The sequence below is a fragment of the Quercus lobata genome, chromosome 12 (genome assembly GCF_001633185.2).
Source record: "Quercus lobata isolate SW786 chromosome 12, ValleyOak3.0 Primary Assembly, whole genome shotgun sequence".
In the NCBI taxonomy this organism is placed as follows: domain Eukaryota; kingdom Viridiplantae; phylum Streptophyta; class Magnoliopsida; order Fagales; family Fagaceae; genus Quercus; species Quercus lobata.
Window position 1 is genome coordinate 15693361 of NC_044915.1, and position 23666 is coordinate 15717026.

The 23666-nt window shown below is 33.3% G+C and overlaps 1 pseudogene; it reads left to right on the forward strand.

Moving 5' to 3' along the window:
• The first annotated feature begins 540 nt into the window (after positions 1-540).
• On the forward strand, positions 541-21805 carry LOC115970284 (annotated as a pseudogene).
• Positions 21806-23666: the final 1861 nt, after the last annotated feature.

Sequence of the window (23666 nt, forward strand, 5' to 3'; positions counted from 1 at the left end):
CTTGTTTCTACACTTAGATAAGTTAGAGTAAAAACAATCTAGCTGTAAATTTTAATTGGGGGTCTAAAGAAGCTCTTGTGTTTTAATACATTTTTGAGCATTCAATTTTTTTTTCTATGCTTTGCCTCCCAAACATTATGAGCTTCTCTTTAAAAAAAGTTTGGACTTTGGATCTTCTAAAATGAAATATTCAGAGAAACAAAGTATCGCACAATGACAAACAAAACGAATGACAAAGCCTAGCGTTTTGGGAAAATAATACAATTTCAATAACTTTTAGATCGCTTATCCATATTAAAAAACTAAACGGAATAATAAAAAGATCATTTAATACTTGGCATGGTTGTTGACGGGAAGAGGTGATATGGGAAGGAATGGATAGGGGTGCTGCAAATTATATATGAATGGTTAACTAGATTCCCTACCGATAGGGTGAAGCATCTTAATTGCTTTACATCAAATCATCGACCAATTCTTCTATCACTAGATGGGAATGGGGAGTAGCAAAAATGGCGTCGGAAGCCCTTTCGCTTCGAAGCCATGTGGATTTTGGATTTTGATTGTAAAGAGGTTATTACTAGAGCTTGGGATTGTACTCCTGAGGGTACACCTATATTTGCTGCTACTAAGAAACTGAAGCGATGCAAGAAACGGTTGAAAGCTTGGAGCCGTGATCACTTTGGTAATGTGCAACAAAATATAAAGAAAACTAAGGATTGGCTTCGGAGGGTAGAGGAAGTTTTGGCCAAATTTGGGAATTATGAGGAAGTGGCTCAATTAAAAAAAAATTGTATGCCTTATATGACAAGGAAGAGAAGATGTGGTAGCAGCGGTCCAGGGTTTAGTAGTTGAAAGGGGGTGATCAAAATACAAAGTTCTTTCATGGTTGTGCAACCCAAAGGAAGAGGAATAATTTTATACAAGGGTTGCGTGATGGGAATGGAGTATGGCAAGAGAATGAGGAGGTTTTTTCGGCCCTATTGATTGATTTTATTCTCGACTTTTCATTTCCTTGATCCCACAGGATTTGGACCGTATTTTAGATGGAGTTGAAGCCGTGGTAACTGAGGAGATAAGAGCGGAACTTAATAGACCATTTACTAGTGAAGAGGTGGGAGAAGTAATTAGGGAGATGGCTCTGCTTAAAGTCCCTGGCCCGGATGGTATGCCACCTTTATTTTTTCAGACTTATTGGACTGATGTAGGTATGGATGTTACCCATGCTATCTTGTCTAGTTTAAATTTAGGGTCTATTCTAAAATCTATAATCATACCTTTATTACTTTGATTCCTAAATTCATAATCCGGAAAGGGTATTTTATTTTAGACCTATAAGTCTCTGCAATGTGATTTACAAAATTATTAGCAAAGTGATTTCTAATCGCCTCAAGCCTTTGCTTAATTCTATTATTTTAGAATCTCGCTTTCATTGCTGATAGATTGATTACTGATAATATTCTAATAACATTTGAATCTTTGCATCATATGAAGACTAATTGTACTGGGAAGAAATGATTTATGGCTATGAAACTGAATATGAGCAAGGCCTATGACAGGGTGGAGTGAAATTTTCTTGAAAAAATCCTCCCTAAATTGGGCTTATGGGAGTCATGGGTGGCTTTGATTATGAAGTGTATTACCACTGTGTCGTATTCTATACTATTGAATGAAGAACTGAAGGGTATGATTACCGTTTCACGAGGACTAAGACAAGGGGACCCTCTTTCCCCTTATCTGTTCCTTTTTTGTGCAGAGGGGTTGAGTGCTTTATTGAGAAACGCTGCAACAGGGGGAGATATACAAGGTTTCTCTATTTGTAGAAATGGGCCTAAACTAACTCATCTACTTTTTGTAGATGATTGTCTTATCTTTTTCAGATCTACATTAGCTGAGTGTAATAACATTCAAGAGTTATTGGCTTTTTATGAGATTACTTCAGGCCAAATGATAAATAAGGAGAAAACAACTCTTTTCTTTAGTAGGGATACAGATGAGCAAACACAGGAAGCTATAAAAGTGGCCTTCAATGTCCCTACCATTCAGCATTATGAGAAGTACTTGGGGCTGCCTTCTTTTGTTGGTTGAAACAAGACGGTGTGTTTTACTCAGATCAAAGAGAGGATATAGGCCCATATGCAAGGTTGAAAGGAAAAGCTCCTGTCACAAACTAGGAAGGAGATTATGATTAAGGTAGTGGCTCAATCTATCCCAGTTTACTCAATGAGCATATTCAAGTTACCGGTTGGTCTTTGTAAAGATATTGAGGCAATGATTCAAAAATTTCGATGGGGTCATGGAGATTTGAAGAAAATCCATTGGGTCAAATGGAGTTCTCTTTGTTCTTCAAAATTAATTGAAGGTATAGGATTTCGAGATTTCCAAAAGTTCAATAATGCTTTGCTGGCTAAACAGGTTTGACGCCTTATTCATCAAAGAGATACACTTCTTTTTAAAGTTTTATTGCTAAGTATTTTCCAAATGATAGCATTCTTGATGCTCCAATCCATCCAAAGTGCTCTTATGCATGGAGAAGTAATTTGCAAGCTCGAGATACTATTAATAAGGGGCAATATGGAAGGTCAGAAGCAAACAATTGATAGATGTGTGGAAACACCAGTGACTGCTTGAACCGAATCATAGTATGATTATTTCTCCAAGAACCAACTCCTCAGTGAATCGGGTTTGTGATTTGTTCTACAACTACATGAGGATATGGGACCCAAGTAGGCTGACGAGCTACTTTCTCCCATGGGAAGCAGAGGTGGTGGAGAGATTCATGTTTGTGAAGATTGGGATGAAGATATTCTAATTTGGCTATTAACTCCAGATGGGGAACATAGTGTTTGAAATGCCTATCGTATGTTAGTTGTTGAGGAAAAGCTTACCATGCCGAGCTTCTCTTCTCTAGCTGATTTAGGGCTAGCTTGGAAGAAAATTTGGAAAATATTTGGAAAATTTGGAAAATATGTTTGGAAAATTTGAGGCTGACTATCTCCGTGTTTTACAAGCTCTGAATCTAGGAGAGCAGTTTTATCTGCAGACACGGATGTATGGGTAGAAGATCTGCCTGGGGATTTGGATGATGTATTCTAGTTCGATTTATCCTAATCTATATATATAATAATAGGTGAAGTAGAGAGAAACTCAAATTAGTTTCAAATTAGAGTTCCAATTTTGTGTCATGTGTCTAGATTTATGTGGGGATCACATCATAATTATCCTTCCAATTGTTCAATTCAAATCTAAAATTGGAGTCCAATTTTGCTCCCTTTGTCTAAATCTAAGTGGTTATAATGATGCATTAAAACCAAACACGAAAGCCAAAAAGACATCACTAATCAAGTTCATTCACCTAGGCAAGAACATCTCACTTGCACACTTCTATGCACACTTTTATTGGTGGACTCAAAATAGAGTCTCATGCTCTTTGCTCTCTTAAACGTTTCCTCCCCTTTATCAGTTCTCTCACACAATCTCAATCTCTGTCTCTTTGTTTTGTGGGCTTCGTTGAATTTGTATTTTATTGCTGATAGTTGATTTTCTGGTGCTATAGGCTCAACCATGTGATTTGTGAAAGGAAGATAACAAAGATCTCACTAGGCCTCTATGGCTTCCATAGTAACTCCACTGGTACTCCTCTCTCTCTCTCTCTCTCTCTCTCTCTCTCTCAATTTTGATTTCAGACTAAATCTCTTATGCAATATTCGTTTATTCCAAGTCTCTCAAACACCAAATTTCACTTCCAAAGACGCTAGGAATGACTTGACTAACCATCCTAACAACATTCTATTCAAAGAATAGAGAGATACATCCTTAGACAAACTTCAGTAGTCCATCATGTAAGTGTAACTCCCCTCTCTCAACTCTTTGTTACCCTTATTAGGGACTTTAAAAATAGAGATAGATAGAGTTTGTTGATTGGCCATACAATACATACTCAAAAGGAGGTTTTTTCTTTTCCTCACTCAAATGGTCCATCATCTTACCCATTGACCTGCCATACAATTACAAACTAGTTTTTTTTTTTTTCCTAATGAAAATTCTAGGCACCAACAGCGATTGGAGGTTAAAAAGCATGGGTGGATTTTTTTCAATATTTTTGTCACTAAGGTTCATATCTCTCTCAATTTCTCATTTAGTTTTCATTCCCTTATTTGAAATATTGATGGGTTTGTGTCAATTAATGATCTTTGCAACTTCAATGCTTTAGTTTTATTTATATTGAGGTAATATAATATTTGTGTGTGGGATTTGGTACTACAGTGGTAAAAGGGTGGTCGGTGACTCAAATTATTGGTGTCATAATATTGAAACTACCAGAAATAGGGGACACTGAGTCAGTGAGATATTAGCGTGTGTTTTGAATTGGATTAATTGATGGACTATCCATTTTATTCCTATTCATAAAATTTTAATGGAATTGTTTTGGATAGCTAGAATGCTAAATAGAGTGGAGGATTACATCGCAAATATATTTTATTTCATACGAGTTTCAGAGCATTTTAGAACAATAAAACCATCATAATCTCTCTCTCTCTCTCTCTCTGTGTCAAGAAAACCTTGACACTATTTTCTGTTTGTTTGTCGTTGTTTTTTATTTATTAATATTTAAATCTTTCATATTGAGCGCAAGTTGTACATTTAGGCGATTATGCTGAGGTGTGAAAATTTCCATATTGAAGTTGATGAGGATATAGAGATAAATGTGTAAAAAGACAAAGATGTGTTATCATGAAATCACTCAGTGAATATTTTTTTTCAAGAATTTTTGAAGTTGATGATGACATAGAGATAATTGATAAAATTCTTTAATGTTTTTTTTCCCTTTTTATCAATAATGTTCAAATGTTTCCACACGCGGTACATGCTAGTTTTTAATAATATACTACGCTTACCTTCTTCTCAAAAAAAAAAAAAAAGGAGATCATTTAATAAAATTGGCTTTTGAGTGGAGTTGTGGTGTGCCTTTGTGTTAGAACCCCTTTCCCTCTCCCTTGTGTGTGTGTGTTTGTTTCTCAAAAAAATAAAATAAAATAAAAAAGAGGTGTTGAAATCATCTTTACTATAACTGCAGATTTCAAAATTCAAATAAACAAATTTACCGTAACTTAAATAATAGGTTTCAAGGAAAAAGAAAATCTGAATTGGTCTCATTAAGATTGATTAATTTGATTCAAGATGGCTAACATTAATATATGTATAAATAAATAAATGAGTTTATTGAAATGATTTTTTTTCTTATTTAAAAAATGAGAAAGCTTAATCGGCCAATCTCTACGAGGGGTTGTTATTGTGTACTCCCAGAGTATACAATAATTTTCCCTCTATGAGATCTATTTTAAGTTTTTTAAATTAAAATTTTTTTAAGTTGTAATAAAGATTTAGAAAGAAATAAAAAATAAAACTGGAAAAAAAATTGATTTTTTTTTTTTTGGTTAGAAAAAAGCGACAGATTTTTATTAATGAAGACATCGAATATACAAGGTATAAGTTGGGTAACTTGATGGGGGATCAACCCAATAAATAGGTCTTTTAGCTTTAAACCTCGTTGTATAACCTTAATGGGACTTAAGACAGTATTTCTATTTGTCCATATATACGAGCCAAGGGTACTAGAGAGAATAAAAAAAAAAAAAAGATGGGATGAAACATTGATATTTATGCAAAAGGGTAAATTGCAAACAACACCCCTGAAAATTGGGGTATTTTGATTTTACACTCTGAAGTTTCAAAATTTGAATTTTACCTCCTAAAGTTACATATCATTTTGATAGTTGCCCCCCCCCCCTCCCCACCCCCGCCCTTTTTTTTTTTTTTTTAATAATATAAATAAGAGTATCTAGACTTAATCAAATATCTGACTATTCTCTTGGGTGTATAGAGTCCAAAGGTTTTAAATTCAGGATCTCATAGATATCATGAGGGCTTAGAAATCATTTAGCCAACCTCTTTGGGGTTAGTTGGCCTCTCTATTATGTTGTATGGATGTGTCTATTAAGTAATGTGTTGTTGGTCAATGAAATAATGACACATGTATTTATAATGCCACATCATTAAATAACTTTTAAAAAAATCTTATAAAAATTAAAACAGATACTAAAATCTAATTAAAAAATTATTTTAATTTAAACTTTTCTTCCACACTTTCTTGGAAATTTTCTTGCCACCCAAATAGATGCCCAAATCTAACAAACCCATAAATTTTCTTTAGAAACAAACACACGTGCAAAAAAGCCTAGCCAACCACAAGAACCATTGTTCCAACCATCAAACCCAAACCCAAACTTCAAACAACCTAACCACCATCTTTTTCACGTGCTACTATAACAATTTCAATCATCCCTGTTGGGTTAAAGATTGACCTCAGTTAATTAATTCAATTACCCAAATTAATTAATTAGGTCAAATTACATGCAATATCGTGAAGGCACGAACAAATCACCAAATAATCTAGAGTGCAATGGAAAGTGAATTGACATAGTGATTTGTTGACTAATGTGGAAAACCTCTCACAAAACAAAAATCCCAAGAATCATTAATCAAAGTCAAGAGATTACAATTACAAGGAATCTTACCCCAAACTTGGCCTATCCCAAAGTACTAACCTACAATTAAATCCTTAAGCCAATACTCAATTGGTTTTGATTTTGTAGAAACTTCTTTCCTTTGCACGGATCCCAATACGTGACTAACTCCCAGCATTGAAACTTAATATTGAATGAAAAGTTCTTCAATACACTTGTAGAGAAGGAAGCAATTGGTTACAAAACCCTAAGGCACATAAGAACGCAGTAGCTTCACAATAAGAGTATAGATTCTCTAATTGAGTCTCTATATATTAAGATGACTTTAAAATAAACCTTTTACATCCCCTAGAAGTTTAGTGAGTGAAACCCTATAAGTCCAAGTCATCATGGGCCGCAAAAAAGATATGAAAATTCTAGATTTGCGAAGCTCAATAGATCGAGAGGTATCGAGCTTGTATCGAGGTTCTTCATTAAGTCTCAATAGAAGTCTTGTATCGAGCATGTGTCGATTTCCAACTTTTCTTACTTGTTTCTTTGTACAGTCTTCATGTCTTCAATAATACTACTTGTTATAGCTAAGAGACATACTTCATGATATCCAAGAATCCACTTAGAACTACCCAAATACAAGTAAAGTATATTTTATCAAAGGATATGCCAACTATATAAAAATATAACCCTAACAATCCGTAATCTATGACCATTAGGACCTCCACTTCATAAATCCACCTTCCATGCACCCTTTAGAGTCTCGTTAAGCTTAGAGTGAAGAGAGAAAATGAGAGCATAGGGTTTGGGATTTTAGAGAGAATCGATTAGAGGGAGAGGCTTTGAGGTTAGGGTTTGGTTCGAAGGTTGTGGTGGTGGGCCGGTGGCAATGAGAGGTGAGAGGCAAAGCTACGATTTGGAGTTCTACCATGGGTTTAGAGAGAGAACGAATCAGAGAGAGAGTGAGACCAATTTGGTTTGAGATGGTTGATGGGAATTCGCCACCAAGAGGTGGTGGCAATGAGTGGAGAGCAACAATGGGTGGTTTAGCTAGTGAGAGTCGACCATGGTTGGATCAATTTGGGAGGAGAGAGAGAGAGAGAGAGAGATTGCAAAGGCTTTTCATCAGGGAAAAAAAATATATATATATTCCCTGTTCCTAAAATGAATGATTAATAAAGAACCAATTGGCACATAGAGCAATTTTTAGGAGCCAAATCATGGAAGAGACAAAGCTTATAGCGTCATATCAATTTATAATAAATAATTGAAATGTGTTTAAATTTCTATAAAATTTTGCTATTTCAATTTTAATTATAATAATTTTACTTAGAATAAACTGTGTTAGTAATTTTAATGTGTTTATGGTGATCCACATACAGGAAACGTGTAATACAAAGATGACAATTATCAAGACTAACAAACAGATGTATACATCCAAAGTGAACTTATTAGTTATTATCCCTTAATATCCAGGGGCGGCCTTTGGCTTCAGGGTTTTTTTTTTTGAGAGATGCTTCAGGGTTTCAAATATACCCAGGCTGACTTGATAAAAAAATATATATATATATATATATATATACAGTATAAAATATTTTTTATTAGTTAGTGATTAAAAAAAAAAAAAAAGTAAAGTTAGTACTTTAATTGGTTAAGTAGACGTGGATTCTAGTTAGCTCAATTAGTAAAATTTTTCATGATTGAATAAAAGATCTGGGATTCAATTTCTGTTTATACCAAAAACCGATTGATATCTTAATTTGATAAAAAAGAGCACATAGTATATTATTTATTTATAAAAAATCTTGAAACCGACACTATTAATATCCCTAGCTAAGTGTAGGAATAGCTACCCGAGGAGACTACTAGTATCTCCTCTTTAATGAGTAAAGAGAATGAACCCCCTAATAGTGAATCTCAAGGTTGATGGTTTCTCCTAATCTATGGGCTTACAAAGATGTTAGGTTCTAAAGTTTAGGACTTTATGTATTTAGAACTCTAATTTGTATTGTTGGCAAACCATGATCAAAACAATGTGTTTAGAAGTGTTTAAAGCTAGCTCAAAGTTTTATGTCAATGTAAAGTTGGAATCGAGTGTAAAGCAGAAAGCAGTGTGGCTTTCGGCCTGGCTCGATCGATCGAAGCTTAGGCTCGACCGATCGAACGTCGGGCAGATTGCTTTTCTGCAGATTCGTCCAACTCAGCTCTATGTGTTTAAAACGTTTTTAGGGTTTCTTATTTGTCATAAGTATAAAAGGCAAACCCTAGCCATGTTTTAGTGTGGCTCATATTGCGGTTTGTGTAAATCTCTTGTGAGATCTAGAGGAGTTTTCCTTTACACAAACTTAGAGTTTTCAAGGAGGAGATATTCTCTAAACCTTGATGATCAAAATAGTTACTGCTATTAAAGCTTAAAGAATACACAAGCGGGGGTGCTTGTAACTGGTGGAATCCAAAGAAAGAAGGAGTCCGTGGATTCGGAGTTTGCACGTGGTTGTGTCAGTAAGTTCTACTGGTTGATAGCATTAGGAAGTCGAGCGGGGGTGCTTGTAAGTCCTTTTGTATAAACTTCGATTCTTTCTGATAGTGGATTCAAGTTTATCTTGAGGATAGCTAGGTCAAATCCTCCCTAAGCTTTTACCGGTTTGGTTTCTTGGGTGATCATATCATTGTCTTATTTATTTTCCGCTGCTATGCATGATATGATATATTTGTGTTAACCTAGACTTGTTAATTTGACTAAGTAACAACTTGGCTAATTATCTAGGGTTAATTCAATTGTTTAAAGGGTCTAAAAACTGTCAAGTGGTATCAGAGCGGGTTGCTCTTTTGTTTTAGATCTTTTGATCTTTGAGCTGATCCTTGACCCCTGTTGTCATGGATAATTTGAAGTGTCTTTCTGATCATGTTTTTGCTGATTTTATTGATGCCTGTGAAACTCTTCGTAAGGAATTATTGAAATCTATGAAAATTGCTAAGAAATTCAAAGAAGAGTTAAAATTGGCTAATCTTGAAAAAGAGGAATTGATTGTTAGATTAGATGAATCTAATAAAAAGAATGAATTTTTGAGAAATCAAATTTCCTCTCAAGATGAGAAGATGAAAAACTTGGAACAAGAGTTAGTTGAATCTAAAGCTAAAATTGAAAATTTGACTAGTACCAAGCCTGCTGTTGATAACAGAAGTGTTTCTGTTTCTCTTAAGCCTAAAACTGAGAAAGTTTATATCCCTCATTTTAAGAGGAATAATAAAGAAAAGGCTTATTTTGCTAGGTTAGACAAAGGTAAAAGTTCTGATGTTGACGCTGATGTTTCTAAACCTATGTCTAAACCTACTGTTAGAGAGCATAATAAATCTGTTTTTGTGCCTACTTGTCACCTTTGTGGTGTTGTTGGTCATATTAGACCAAATTGTTCTTTGTTGAGGCAAAAACCAAAATCTGATACTAGACTTGTTGTTAGGAATACAGATGTTCCTAAATTTGTTCCTATTTGTCACTTTTGTGGTGTCTTCGGTCACATTCGTCCTAATTGTCATAAACTGAAATTTAAGCATTCTGTGTTTCAATCTAGGATATGTGATGATATTTCTCCTGCCATAAGTCCATATAAATTGTTTCATATTATTTTGAAAAATTTAAGCTTGTTGGCTTGTGAAAGGAATTTGCAGGATTTCAATCTGTCTCAGAAAATTGGTGTAATCCCTCAAATACACTTTGCCTCACATGGATTTTCACCTACAAAGCTGAAGACTCGTGCTAGATGGGTGAGAAAAGATTCTCTAAAGTGAGTGTTGCTGACTTGTCCCTGATTTAATTCTTTCAATTGTTTATGGACATGTCTTGTTTTTGTTTTTTTGGTTGTTTTGTTTCTTTTAGAATATTTTTTTTATTTAATAAAAAAATCCAAAAACATTGAAAAAATTTTAAAAAGACAAAAATATTTTATTTTGTGTCTAATTTTTTTTTTTTTTTTTTTTTGAGGATTACATGAGTTATGATATCTCTATCTTGATTTAGAACATGCTTGACATTGTAGAGAAACTTGAATAGTATGTGTTAAATAAGTGCTAAGCTATTTCTGATTTTGTGTGAATATGTACTAGTTTGTACATGTACTTACGGGTTAATTAAGATATTGATATTTATTGTTTATGTACCCTCTATAGCTTAGTTAAGCACTGTCATGCATTGCATTTCCATTGTTCATTTAGCATAATGTGTGTTTTTTGTTTTTGGTCATAAATTTTTTAAAACTAAAAAGATTTTTGTGTTTTGTATTTCACATCTTGGATTTATAATCAAGGATTGGCCATATTATCTTTACATAACAAGCTTATGTACCTTGTTTAGCTTTGATGAGTTTATTTATTACACTTTACTAGTTGAAGCTTTGTAGTGCATGTTGTGTGGGAAAGATGTTTATGGTTTTGATCACTTTGTCTTGATCTTGAAGTCACATGTCTTTGATTGTCGGACTTGAACCTTTAGAGAAAGGAATAAATAACCATCTCACCACTGTTCACTAGCCAATCATGAACACCTTCGTGCATATCATAAGATTTTGTGCTCGAGAAAGTGTAGCACATGCACAAAAAGAACATAAGGTGTAGCCTCAGTTTAAATGTTTAATGCTTAAAATTGGTGTGTACTATTAGGCTTGATGCCAAATCACATAATAAAAATTGGTGTGTACATTATGAGACAAAATTTAAGAAACTTACATGATTGCAAGCTTATGTTCTAGGAGATGTGGGAGTTATATGATGTAACTCTTTAGGTGATAATCTCTTTTAAATTCTATGTGATGAATTTTGTAGACTTTGTGATTGATTGCTATTCACATATCACCTCACATGTATCTCAAACTTTTGCTAGTTGCATACACTACACAAGTTACTCTTTGCTAAACTTGGTACATTATATTGTGTGTGATCTTGTTTTGGCCATCCAAGATTGAAAATTCCTTGATTTTGATGCAAAATATGTTTAAAGTTTGAGAATTGAGGAAAAATTGATTGAAAAATTTGTTTTTGGAAGATCTGGGTTGAATTCAAGTGTTTTTGAAAAACTTTTAATCTCATACTCATGCATTTCATTCATGAAATATTGTGCTTTGAGGAGTTTCTGCATTAAATTGTTCTGTTTTTCAAAATTTTGATTTTTTTTCATGCATCATTTGTGTTTAGGATTCACATGCATTGCATTGATTTTTTGTATCCATCTTGTAGTTTTGCAGTCATATCTCACATTGTTTTCACATATAACATGCATACACTTTGTTACATTGGGTACTCAACTTGATCAAAACTTGATTGATTAATTTTTGAGCTATGTACTTTCTAGTATATGCCTTTTTTATGTGTGAACTGTAGAAAATATTTTTCTTAAGAGATATGATGGATAATCAATGTGCAAATATTTTCTCTACTCATGCAACTATTTATGGGTTACATAGTATTATGTTTGCATTTTATTAAAAGAGAGAATATTTTTTCTTCATGTGTATCCTCAACTTAGTTTTTTTTAAAAACTTGGTTTGTGTCGTTTTATTTATCCCCAACCCCTTTATTTTTCCTCAAAATTGTTTTTCCCAAAACTTGTTTTTGTTTTTCCTATTTTTATAGGGGGAGAAACTTGTTTTTAACCTTTGTTGTTCATAGGGGGAGTTGTCTCTTTTTCCTATAGAGTTGAATTGTTTTGTGTTCCCTTCTTTCTCTATTTTCTCTTACTCTGTTGCGTATGTTTTCTGTCAACTCTTTGTTTGAGTTGTCTTTGTCAATGCGTGACAAAAAGGGGGAGAGATTTAGATGAAATATGTGGAAAATACAAGAATGTTCTGTTTAGGGGGAGTTAACATTGTTTGTGATGTATCTAACTTAGGGGGAGAGTTAGATTGCATATTTGTTGATTTACTGTTTTTGTTTTTCTGTCACACATGAGTTTATGCGTTTGTTGAGTGTTTCAGGAAATATACAGGTTGATTCAGTCGTGCTGCTGTCTACACTTGCAACTGATGGATAGTAGTTAAGATTGAATTTTTGTTTATGAGCATTATTTTGTAAAGGGCTTTTTCATTTTGTAAACTTTGAGCTTATATGTTGTGTTTTGTCACGGATTGCCAAAGAGGGAGTTTGTTAGGTTCTAAAGTTTAGGACTTTATGTATTTAGAACTCTAATTTGTATTGTTGGCAAACCATAATCAAAACAATGTGTTTAGAAGTGTTTAAACCTAGCTCAAAGTTGTATGTCAATGTAAAGTTGGAATCGAGTGTAAAGCAGAAAGCAGTGTGGCTTTCGGCCTGGCTCGATCGATCGAAGCTTAGGCTCGACCGATCGAACGTCAGGCAGATTGCTTTTCTGCAGATTCGTCCAACTCAGCCCTATGTGTTTAAAACGTTTTTAGGGTTTCTTATTTGTCCTAAGTATAAAAGGCAAACCCTAGCCACATTTTAGTGTAGCTCATATTGCGGTTTGTGTAAATCTCTTGTGAGATCTAGAGGAGTTTTCCTTTACACAAACTTAGGGTTTTCAAGGAGGAGATATTCTCTAAACCTTGATGATCAAAACAGTTGCTGCTATTAAAGCTTAAAGAATACACAAGCAGGGGTGCTTGTAGCTAGTGGAATCCAAAGAAAGAAGGAGTCCGTGGATTCGGAGCTTGCACGTGGTCATGTCAGTAAGTTCTACTGGTTGGTAGCATTAGGAAGTCGAGCGGGGGTGCTTGTAAGTCCTTTTGTATGAACTTCGATTCTTTCTGATAGTGGATTCAAGTTTATCTTGAGGATAGCTAGGTCAAATCCTCCCCAGGTTTTTACCGGTTTGGTTTCCTGGGTGATCATATCATTGTCTTATTTATTTTCCGCTGCTATGCATGATATGATATATTTGTGTTAACCTAGACTTGTTAATTTGACTAAGTAACAACTTGGCTAATTATCTAGGGTTAATTCAATTGTTTAAGGGGTCTAAAAACTGTCAAAAGAGTCACCACTTAATTAATTTAAAGCAAAGAAGTTACAGAAATCTTAAAAATTACTATACTATTGAGAAAATGAACTTTCATAACACGTAGAAGGAAACTCTATATAAGTACAAGATTTTGTTCCTAAATACAATCTTAAAGAGAAGAAAATATATTGTTTCTACTCGAGCCATATACTTTCAAGGACCATGGCTAGTTGCCACTTAAGCCACCCAGTTAATTGCCTCGGCCTTTGCTTATTGGAGAGGGAAGTCACAGAGGAGGATGTAAAAAATATATTTTTGAAATTTATTCCTGACCAACTGTAGAGATTTGACCGGATAGAATTCTTTTCCATCATGAATAACTTGGTTTAATTATGGCAAATCAAAGCTGCTCCATAACAAATGCCCCAAATAAAAGGAGCTCTTCCTTGACAATAGAATCCTAAATATTTGCTAGTGGGAGAAGAGGAAGCTCGTGAACTGGGTTGAGCTGATGAAGTGCATTCCATCTAGTATATACCCCTAAGGACTTTCCGCCCACATTAGATTTTCGTAATCAAACGTGACAACTAATAAACAAGAGACACATGAGATTTAGTCATCAATGAAACATTAAGCAAATTAAACAAGAAATAAAAATAAACGATGCAACATATTTTAACATTCATGTATGTCAATGAGAATGCATATATATATATATATATATGGATTTAAAAATATTGACATATTCATCTAAATTTCCCTGAAAAATATTTTTTGGGCTTCACCACTAATTCTATGTGTGTAATATTCTTATAGATTTTTTATCCTTGCTCTTTTCTGTGTCCGCCCGACGCATATCAGATACGTGAGGTTGCTTTTCTCCGTTCTCCATAAAAGTACGGTCATTTTAGTAAAATCCCCTCAACCTTAATGCCATTAGATCCTTCCATTAAACTATCATATATATATATATATATATGGAACATGAAGGAAGTCAATACTACAGCGAAACAAGTTAATTTTATATAATTTTATATATAGGTATATGGATATAGATATTTATTTATTTATATCTTCATTAGTCAAAACCTATAGATTTAAAAAAATAAATAAATTAAATTATAAGTCCACATCTCATTTGATATGCTAACTTTGAGCGAAATTGTCAGCTCATAGTAAACAATACTAATTTTAAATACTATTGTGTGTGCCTAAATTTATTGTTAATAAAATTAGAATTGATGTACTTAATAATAATATATATAAAAAGTAATTTCAAATTGTTTCCATGCTAGTCAGATGGGAAGGACAATAATCTATATATATATATAAAACCGAAACCTTTGCTGGCACCATAATTTTCCACGTCAACACAATATTTAAAAAAATAAAAATAAAAATAAAAACATTATAACTCCTCAAAACCCTAGCAACCTTATCCCTCTCTCAAGTTAAGAAATATAAAGCCACGGTTTCTGCAAACTCTCTCTCTCCAAACTTAAATATCAAATTCAACTCCTTTAATTTCTCTTTATATTTTTGAGGCTTCTATAGAGTTATAGTGAGTTATGTTGATTTTGTTTTTTGTGTGTGTGTGTGTGTATAGATGGTCATAATACTCCGGTATTCCAAGAGAAGTTTGTGTTTTTGTTAATTGAAAGCCTTAGAGAGATAAGTGTTGCAATTTGGAACAGCAATACAGAAGATGATTTCAGTGGCAGCGGAAAGTAATTACTTTGTCTCATATTTTTGTTTTTTGAATTGATTTTGTGTGCTTTTTAGACCCTTTTGGATCAATTTTGTTAATTGGGTGTTTTTTTTTTTTTTTTTTTGATAGGGTCCAATTGGGGAAGGTTTTTTCAAAGGGTTATGATGACCGCACTGGGTGTCTGTATACTAATAGTGGGGGGTAAGTGCTATAAATTACTAATCATTTTAAGTGTATAATCTGTTTCTAAAATTTAAGTGGATGGAGGGGTTTAAGTTTGCTCAAATTAACAGAATCTTCACATGTTCTTGTAGTGGAAAGGCTTTGATAGTTTTATTGAGTTAATTCAAAGTCCTGATATATTAATAAGTTTAGATTATATAGTAACACAAACAAATTAAATTCGTTGCTACCCGTAGAATACTGTGTAGTTTGGATTATATTGTAACACAATCAAATTAAATTCGTTGCTACCCATAGAATACTGTGTGAAGAAGTTGTTACAATGCTCAAATTTTAACTTCATTTTTGTTCACCATTGAATACTCATGTAATCAATTTCCAATTCAATGTTCAAGAATTAAACCAAAATTCTAACTACGCTATCATAAAATATTATTATTAGTATGAATTTTATGGAGTTACAGTGTTCAGGAATTAAACCAAAATTCTTTAAAATTATCTATAATATTCTGTCCTTCGAAAATTTTCTCTCTTTAATTTTAGTATATTGTGTTTCTTAAACTATAGAGAGATTTTCTTTGTTTCTTATTCTCAATAATAAATCATTTTATTGCAATACCGGTAATTGTTTGAGAAATCCAATATGTTCATATCTCTATAGAATAGAGAATAGTAGAAACCAATTTTATTACAACTACTTAAATTGGGTTGACTTAATTCTGTACAATTACAAAGTATAGCATGAAAGATAATGGAATTAATTGTTGTAATTTTTATTTTCTTTCCATGTTTTGAATTTCCTCTATATTATTATTACAACTAAGCAAAGATTGAGAAAGTAACATTACTACTCTAATTTGAAGTTTAATGCGTCCTTCTCAAGTCATGGTCTTTATTTATATATTTGCAGTTTATATTTCTAACCGTTGATGAGAAATTAAGGCTCAGTTGCACAATATGTGTAAATTCTTCAGAATGCTACTTTAAATAGTAAGTCAATGTATCTCTTACATTTAGGTATTAGTTAGAATTATTTTCAAATGATTGTACCAATAAAAGTGAATGTGTATAAATTTTGTTTAACTATCCCGTGCATCGCACGGGTTAGCGACTAGTTTAATATAAGAATAAAATACACCAAGTTGTTTGCATGATTGACAGATGGCAGCAGTAGTGTAAATAAAAAGAAATTTTTTGTCGACACTAAGGATACAAGTATATAAAAGTGTAGTTAGGGCAGTAAACGAACCAAGCCATTTATGAACAACTCGGGCTCGGCTTGATGAAAAGCTTGTTTATGTTCGTTTGTTTTCAAATAAGCTAAGCTTGAGCCTTAGTTTTAGGCTTGTTTGATAAACAAGCAGAGCTCAAGCAAAAAAATTGTTCGTGAACAAGCTTGTGAAAAATAGGGCTTAATACAAAACATGCCGAGATTAAGCTCGTTTATAACTTGATATATATTTACTAAATAAACTTATTATTATGACATTACACACATGTTTTGGAATGTTAATTTATTTAGATTTGTGAAAATTATAGTTGTACGAATAACAAATGTGGATGTAAAAATTGTATTTTGAACAATTACTCAAGCTATAGACAATAAATGATGACGGATGGATTTAATTATTTAAAGTTGTAATTTGAACAAATTCTAATCACAGGTGTTAGAAGCATGATAAAATGAGTATATATTATTTATATAAATATATATATATATATATATATATATTTGGTTACTTGATTTTTGGTGATATAAGCATTTGATGATGCAATTTTTTTGGATCCCAAGCTGAAAAGCTTAACTTGAGCTCAAATTTGAGCTTAGTATTAAGCACGAGTTTGGCTTGACTAATTAATCAAGTCAAGCCAAACCGAGCTCAAACTTTTTGGCATTCTCACATGCTCGAGTTCAAACATTGTTTTTAGGCTTGTCTCAAGCTTAAGCCAAGCTTGAGCATTTTTTATTTTTAATGACAAGCCAAGCTCAAACACACACTACTTGGCAAAGTTTGGCTCGTTTACAGCCCTAAGTATAGTGAAGAATTGTAACATATATGGGAAGAAAGGAAAAACTATGGGCACATGCACATCATCCATGTGAGGTTGCTTTTCTTTGAAAAAAATGGGAGCTAACTAAGTTTAAGGACTAATGGTTCGTTTGGATTGAGGGAAAGGGAGGAGGAGTAGAGTAGATTTAGTATAAAATTAGCTTATTTTTAGCCAACTCTACTTTACTCTCCTCCACTCTCCCTCCTCCTCCCCTCCATCCAAACAGGCCATAAGTTGCGTTTAAGAATCACATTGGTCAGTTTTAGAATGTTATTAACGTGATTGACATTAACCTATATTTCCAAGCAGTTTAATAAAGTTACCCTTTTTATATAAATATGAAAAACTCTTAAAGCATTCGCATCAATCTCCCTAGAATTTTAGCTAAACTAATTTCAAAAGCTCATCTTTTAACTATTTTAACAAGTAGACATAATAAACACCATACCACTGACCCTAACAAACAAAATCACAATCCTAGGCAACTCATACAACCAACCCCACTGGCCACCACTAAATATCACTACCAATTATAGGCAAAACCCATTCACACTGCCAAAGCCAAACCTTTAAGCCACCAAACCCAATCAATGGCCAAACCCATTCGCACCACCAACCCCACCGGCCACCACCAAATATCACCACCAATCACGGAGAAACCCATTTGCATTGCCAAAGCCAAACCCTTCAACCACCAAACCCAATCACCAGCCAAATCCATTTGCACCACCAACCCCACCGGACAAACCCACTCACACCTTCGAACCCACCAATCACCAGCCAAACCCACTTGCACCACCAACCTCCGGCCAAACCCATAAAGTTAAGACCCAAAAATACAAAGAAATTTCACAACAAACCCACCATCCTAAACCCATAAACTAAACTCATAACAAACCCCAATTTCTTTCTCAAACTCGAAATCGGCAGTGGAGAAACTAAGATTCAACGCCGTTCGTGGCGGTGGTGGCCCACGACAACAAATTGAGGCTATGGTTTTAGCCTTGGATGCCTCACAGTGAGGGGAAAAAAAAAAGAAAAAAAAAAGGAGAGAGAGATAAAACCAGTGGTGCACAATGTTGAACTCCAGAGATGGTGAACGATGGTCTGAGGAAGGAGTAGCATGGCTTAAAATTTATCCATGTTGGTCCAAGCCATGAGAGAGACAAAGAGAGCAGAGAGCGTGAGAGCATGAGGGAGGAGTAATTCTTAGATACTCCCGAAGCACGGAGAACGGTGCTTCTTTCTCTCACATTCATGGTGGAGTCTACTCATTAAATTCATGGTAAGTTTCATCATGAATCTGAGAGGAGGGAACACCATTTCTTTGTACTCTAAGAGAATCCAAGAATTTTCCATAAAAGAGAAAACAGTGACCAGTGACTAAAAGAAAAAGTTAGAGTCAGGTTTTTTATTTATTTTTTTAATTTTTTTATTATTATTATTATTATTATTATTATTTTAAGATTCTAGTGAGACCAAGGCATTGCTAGCTTTGGTGAGTGTCTCTCAAAATGTTAAAATTGTAGGACAAAATATTGAGACTTATGCATGAGTTTTTTTTTATTTTATTTTATTTTATTTAGTTTTTTAGCTATATATTTGGTTAAATATTAAAATAACTACACTGATGTGAATGCTCCTACTAGTAATTAAATATGAGTTTTACTAAGTAAACTATTTTAGGAAATTTTTTATGGGAAAAAAAAAAAAAAACTTTTGTCAACAAATGTATGTTATAAGGATACATTAAGTATAGTCAAGAATTGTAACTTATATGGGAAGAAAGGAAAAACGATGGGCACATGCATATCATAAACATGAGGTTGCTTTTCTCCAAAAAATGCCTAAGCTAATGGAGTTTAGAAACTAAGTTGAGTTTAGGGATCAAGTTGGTCAACTTTGAAATGTCTTTAATTTAATTGATATTAGCCCAATCTTTAAAGTAGTTTAATAAAATTTACAATTTTTTTATACAATATGAAAAGCCCTAGTGGTAATTAAATATGGTTTTTACTAACGGATGCCCTTAGAGCATACATCGATAAACTATTTTAGAACTATTTACTGAAAAATTAAAAAAAAATGACTAATTTCTTTGATAGATTTTTCAACTTCCCATAAAAACTTTTAAAAAATTGATGATTAATGCATAACTTAAAAGTATACATTAACTGGACAAATTAAATATAATATATTATAATAATTATTTTTTTGATGTTAACATTATAATTATAGCTGGCCGGGATCACAGTACTATAAATATAATATAATATAATTATTATTAGATAAGCTTAAAAATTGCTAAATCTGTCCCTTTCTCTTGAAGTGGGTCACATTATAAGGTACAATCAAAGTGCCCACGCACATACAAAAACAAATAGCAAAAAGGAGTTCCTCTCCAAAAAAAAAAAAAAGTTTGTAGCAGAAAGGAAGAAATGGATTCTGAGACGTTTGTAGCTGTAAGCCTCATGCCGTTTGTATTCCATGTCCAATTCAAAGCCACATAAAGGCAATGCCAAAGTTTTCAATGCTTCTCCACCATAAAAGTTTTCACATAACCTTTGTGAACACTCAGTTTAACCACGTACCAACGTTTTCTAAAATCTAGAGGTCCCAATTCTTTAGATGGTTTGTCTGACTTTTGATTGGAAACCATTCCCGACAGTCTCCCTCCATCTAATCTTAACATCTCTCAAGACCTCACTTCTCTTTGTGTTTCCATTTCGAAAAACTTCTGGGCTCCCTTTTCTGATCTCCTCTTAAAACTCAACAGTAGTGCAACTTCAAACATTCCTCCAGTGACTTGGATTATCTTAGATGGTTTCACCGTAGGCCAAGTTTGTTGTAGTGACCGCTGCTCAAGAATTCGGAATCCCAATTGTAACGTTCTTCACTATCTCTGCCCATGGCTTAATGGGCACTATGCAGCTTCTAATTCTCAAGGACAAAGGCATCATACCACTTAAAGGTACGTACTATAACAAATCATGCAAAATCCTATGGAAGTTTTGGCATTATTTTTATTCTCCTCATTAATTAATCATAATTTTATAGGTTTTTATTTTTATTTTTTATTTTTTTTTTGATCTTTGCAGATGAGAGTTATTTAACAAATGAGTATTTGGACACTGTTATAGATTGGATTCCAGGTATGAGAAGCATCCGCCTAAGGGATCTCCCAACCTTTCTTCAAACCACAGATCCAAATGATGTTATCTTTAATTATTTGCTTGAAGTACTCGAGAGAGCTACTAAAGGTTCAGGACTTGTTATTCAAACATTCAACGTGTTAGAGCAAGAAGTTTTGGATGCTTTCTCTACCATGTTTCCTCAGGTATATGCCATTGGCCCTCTCTAACCACTAGTCATTCACTCACCCAATGACCCTTTGAAATCAAGTGGCTATAGTTTATGGAAAGAAGAAGTTGAGCGCCTCCACTGGCTTAACTCTAAGGCACCCAACTCTGTGATATATGTGAATTTTGGTAGCATAAGAGCATTCCCATTCGGGATTCCAAAAAAGTTATATTTTACAACCTCAAAACCTATTTTTTCTATTTTACTATTTTATTTTACAACTCACTCAACTCCCAGTTTCTATTTTTATATACAACTTATTAAAATAATATAAATTACAACATCAAATAATATAAAAAATCATGTTTCTCTCTCTTCTCTTTCATTTCTTTTTTCTCTCTTCACCTTTCTCAATTAAAATAATAGTTTTTTTTTTTGTTTTTTTTTTTTTTTAAGAACCCATACCTGAATGGAGCAGCATTTTTGAGGTTTTGGATGTAAAATAGCAACTGGGGGGTGTAACACCCCCCAATGCTAGTGCTCTAACTGTCATGATGCCATCACAGATGGTTGAGTTCGCATGGGGACTTGCAAATAGTAAGCACCAGTTTTTGTGGGTAATTAGGCCTGATTTAGTTTTTGGTGAACCAATGATTTTGCCACCTGAGTTCGAGTTAGAAACTAAAGAAAGAGGTTTAATAGTTAGTTGGTATCCTCAAGAGGAAGTTCTTAACCACCCCTCAATTGGAGGTTTTTTAACACATTGTGGGTGGAATTCAACCCTTGAAAGTTTGTGTGTTGGAGTGCCAATGCTTTGTTGGCAATTCTTTGCAAATCAACAAATAAACTACAAGTATACTTGTAATGAATGGAGCATTGGCATAGAGATTGACAATGATGTCAAGAAAGAGAAAGTGGAGAACCTTGTGAGAGAGTTGATGGAAGGAAGCAAGGGCAAGAAAATGAAGACAAAGGCTATGGAATGGAAAAAAATTGGCTGAAGAGGCTGCTAATCTTGTTGGTTCTTCATCCATTAACTAGAATAATTTAGTGAGTGAAGTGCTTTTATCAAATGGTGATATATTTTATAAAAAATAAAATAAAGGTGTGATGTTTTTGTTAATAAGAACAATGAATAAATTTAGTCAAATATATATTTTATATATATATATATATATATATATATATTTTAGAATGAATAAATTTAGTCGATTTGGTGGAGATTTAAAGATTGATTTTTTATCCTTTGTCACTTCAAGGATCACTACAAAAGGATCGGAGCCATATAATTTGATTTTCTTTGACATTCCATGTAATTTTTAATATTTGTTAATGAAATGAAATTGATTTTGAGCGTTTTATTAAATTTTTCTACAGCTAAATTCAGTGGTAACTCCATGTGAATTCCTCAGGTTAGGGGGATTATATCCAAAGTTTATATCTACATTTTGAGGTTTGCTGCTATGGGATTTTTTTTTTTTTTTTACCCAATAAAAAAGAATCTCAGTCCTGTCTGGTTGTGGTTCACTCATATGTTAATATGTGAAGTTACCCCCTCAAAAATTTTAAGGCCTTAAATTGACTCATGAACAAAAGATCACATGGTACACATAATTTTATGTCTGCATCTTGTTCACTAGTGATGGATCCATTTTCTGTGTCTAGCCAAAGTTGATTTTTAAGTAGAGTCAAAGTTCAAACTAATGAAATACTTGTAAATTGTGTTTGGGCGTGGATCATATATACTCATTCACATGCGTAGGAGTCTGGCACTATGCTTCCTGGTTGGTTATGCCATTTAGGGAAATAGAGTGCATTAAGAGAGAGTTACCTAGTGAGTCACTTGCCCGAGCAGACCTCACATAAAAATTGCGCTCAAACAGTTGCAAGTTACTCGCACAATTGAAAATCAAACATCATCTCAGAAGACCCCTGCTTATACTACTTGAGCAGACTTCAACACTGAAATTTGCTAGACACTTGCTGGAGTGTCGCTCAAGTGAAACCTCTTAAGAGTGATTTCGTACAACCTACACTTAAGTCTCGCTCAATGGAGTTGAGCAATTTTAAAACTAATAATAGGTCCTGGATATGTTCAGTATGCTATAATAGGTTTTGTAATGGAATGATTATTCATGTGGAATAGCTATTTAATCATTTGGTTGTATTTTAATTACAAGTGTTAATTATTCCTTATGAATATATAGCTATTCTTTAATTTCTTAAATTGAAGAATAGCTATTTTTTTTTTTCTAAATGGATGTGATAGTTATTTCTTAATACATATAATAATTTTAGAAATTGTTATATTTCCAAAAATACAAACTATCTCTATGTCCATAATTATTATGTTCCAAATATACATATTTTGTGGTTTTCCTACTTCACAACCAATTGTATTAAGAGGAATAGTTATTCCATTATATCCCATTTATTCTCATTAATACGGATGATTATTCTTAATATAATTTTCATTTAGAGTCTGTTTGAGAACCGCTTATTTTCTTGAAACTGAAAATTAATTGCTGAAAGTACTGTAGATAAAAGTAAAAGTTAGCTGAAATAGTATAGTGAGACCCATGAATAGTACCAAAAAGTGCAGTGAGTCCCATAAATAGTAGTAAAAAAAAGCTGAATAGTAAAATAAGCTGGCAAATTTCATCCATGCCAAACGCACACTTAATATATCAAACGTCTCATAAGTAATTTTAAATTCATTATTTTTACCATTTATTTTCACTCCGATCGAGCACTTTATTTTTTACAACTCCTCTCTTAATCTCATTTGAGTATTTCTAAGAAAAAGTTTGTCAAATCGTGTGCGGAATTTTCATTATCCAACTCCTCTCTTTGTTCCAGTTTTATGCAATTTTCCTATTATAAGGTTCCAAATTTTTGGGCATCCTTTCAATTGATGGTTTTTAGACCCCTTAAAAACACAATTGGATTAACCTAGGTA